The following is a 2,500-nucleotide window of genomic DNA, read 5'->3' as shown; positions in this document are numbered from 1 at the left end:
TTTTGGAGTACGTTGAGGGCCGATGATGTGATTACGTATACGCCATTAGATCTGTTAGTCCGCTGCGAACAAAAGAACGCGATTGAAGATTTAATTCACCGGTTGGGTTCTGCGTGAAGACTTAGGTAAACTCTCTTTGTTTAACGAATGAATAAGCTTATGAAGTGAATCATATATTGAACTGCGGATATGAAATCAAGTGAAAATAAATGTAAGACACACGAAGCAACTTTTTAAACACATGTTTCGGCATTTAACTCATGCCATCATCAGTTTCATTTAATCTTCGAGCCTGTTTCTCCTAGATACGTTACAATAATTATTGGAGAACGTTACAATGTTTAGCAATGACGGTTATATTTTGAAAAGATGATACAAAGTTGCATAACATAACACAACTTAACATTTGTGCGTGCACAAGTGTTAAACAGGTTGCTTACAAAAAACAAAAATTATTACTATGCTGTAACTGCACGTTTAGCCCAGGCTTTAAACGTGAAACATAGATTGCTTCTTTCAGCAGCAGCCAACGATAATCTTCGGTGAAATATGTGTTTGAGACAGTCAAACTGTTCTAAGAATGTCGGTTCTACGCTGACAGATAGCTGCATATTTCTTTCCTAAAACATCACGTAAAAGATTTGCTGCCATGGGAAAAGAAGTCCCTTACGTTTTTGGAAAGAATATTTTTGCAATTTCTGGCCCTTAAAAATGTCACCTAGCAGCTTCGGATGAGCAAATGGTTTGGTTGGAAGTTCTTAGAAGGTAACGTTCAGCTAGCAATTTCTGAAATGAAGATATTAATTCCTAAAATTTTCGGACACTTCAATTTTCAGCTGAGGTATCCGAACACGGCAGGTTAGTTTTGCAGGTTGCAGGTTGCAGGTTGAAATTTACTGTGACTGTTACATGAATAGCTAACCTTAGGCCTAATTAGGCCTAAAGAAACGTTTTTAGGCCTAAGGAGGCCTAAAGAAACGTTTTTAGGCCTAATTAGGCCTAAGGTTAGCTATTCATGTAACAGTCACAGTAAATTTCAACCTGCAACCTGCAACCTGCAAAACTAACCTGCCGATCCGAACAGATCAAATTCTTCTAGGCGATAAAAACATCTCCTTAGACAGTCTTTATTCATTACAAGGAGCCTAGAAATGTTAAGAAAATTTAAAAGACTATGAAATTTAAGACTATGAGGGTCTCAAGTCTATGATCGCAGGTGGGGCAACTGGTGAAATTAGAATTTGAATGTCTTAAGGATGGATAAAATAATTTCAGCTGCCTTTTATTACATCACTGCCATGAAGCGCCTTGGGCTGTTACGGCTCTGTATTTAGAAATTCCTTTTTGTAATTCGACTACTTAGATCAGTCCTCATTTTTTAACTTGCAATTCACCAGACCTCGTCATTTTCTCGGTATCAAGTCCAGTACACAAAGAATGGGAAGACAAAAGCTGGGAAGACAAACTATGAAGGCCAAACTTCCTCATGGTGATAGCATGACCAATATTTTTGGGAGTTCCCTGGGCGTTCATCACTAATCGTTTTGCTGAGCAACAACAATGGTCAAAAAAGGAGATGAATACTTAGTATTTCCTGTAGAAGAGAAGGAAATGAAAAAGCAAAGGTATCCAAGTGATTCTACAGATAGAGCTGAACCATGATATTGAAGTGAAGTTTCGGACAAGGAGTTCTGGCAGAAGGTGAGTTCAAAATTGCTTACAGTAAAATAATATTGTCAGCTAGAGTTTGTTCATCATTTATAATTTTTTTGCAGTGATTCTTATTAATATAGATCCTTGATTTAGGTAATGAAAAAAACACCAAAGATGTCCTTAATTCTCTCCATGTACTGCTCCATGAACAGGATGCACCATTTTAATTTGTAAATCTTGGATCTGTTATCAATCAATGTGATTGAAAGAAAATTTGAGCTTTCTTGACCCATTCAGATCATTTTCCCTGCTGATTCCTACTCCTATACTCATGCATAATTAATATAATTTATTCAGTGTCGTTGTTATGAATTCGCAGAGATGGCAGGTTGCATTCAATCATGGCAGGGTGTGCAAGGCCAATGTGCAGACCTGGGCCCGGTTTTTCGAAAGCCGATTAACTTAATCCAGGATTAGTGTAAACTTTAGTTTCATATTTTCAACTTTTTGGTGAAAGTTTCTTTTTCTTATTTTTGTTCTCCAAGATTGACTTCTTCTAATGTAAAGTTTTGCTGATTATCAGCTTTGAACAACATTTGGGAATAGAGAAATAGTTTCCTTGGTTACCTAATTTTCAATCTGGGATTAGGGTTAATCGGCTTTCGAACAACCGGGCCCTGATACCTCTGCTAAGAAACATGAGCTAATCACAGTCAGGCAGTATGGCCGAAGAAACCAGCGACTGCTTTCTCTTTACAACAGAGTGTACATAACATAAAGTGTTAGCAATCTACATCTCTAGTTCAAGCACTTAGAAAAGTCCCTTTTTGACTTATGGCTGTTTTTA

General features: G+C 37.3%; 1 protein-coding gene across 4 annotated transcripts in view; it reads left to right on the top strand.

The window, feature by feature from the left end:
• Nucleotides 1-2,500, top strand: part of LOC137985614 (transmembrane protein 163a-like) — a 36,755-nt gene that overhangs the window by 6,705 nt on the left and 27,550 nt on the right. For 2 of the 4 annotated variants that reach the window (XM_068833248.1, XM_068833245.1), the window contains exons 1-2: nucleotides 1-125; nucleotides 1,398-1,701. The exon at nucleotides 1-125 is cut by the window's left edge. The gene's annotated coding sequence lies outside the window, so the exon portion shown is untranslated. The remainder of the gene's footprint in view (nucleotides 126-1,397; nucleotides 1,702-2,500) is intronic. The other 2 variants (XM_068833247.1, XM_068833246.1) reach the window with 2 other exon arrangements.

The sequence above is a fragment of the Montipora foliosa genome, chromosome 14 (assembly GCF_036669935.1).
Source record: "Montipora foliosa isolate CH-2021 chromosome 14, ASM3666993v2, whole genome shotgun sequence".
Lineage (NCBI taxonomy): Eukaryota > Metazoa > Cnidaria > Anthozoa > Scleractinia > Acroporidae > Montipora > Montipora foliosa.
This window is presented reverse-complemented; position numbering and strand designations above follow the sequence as displayed.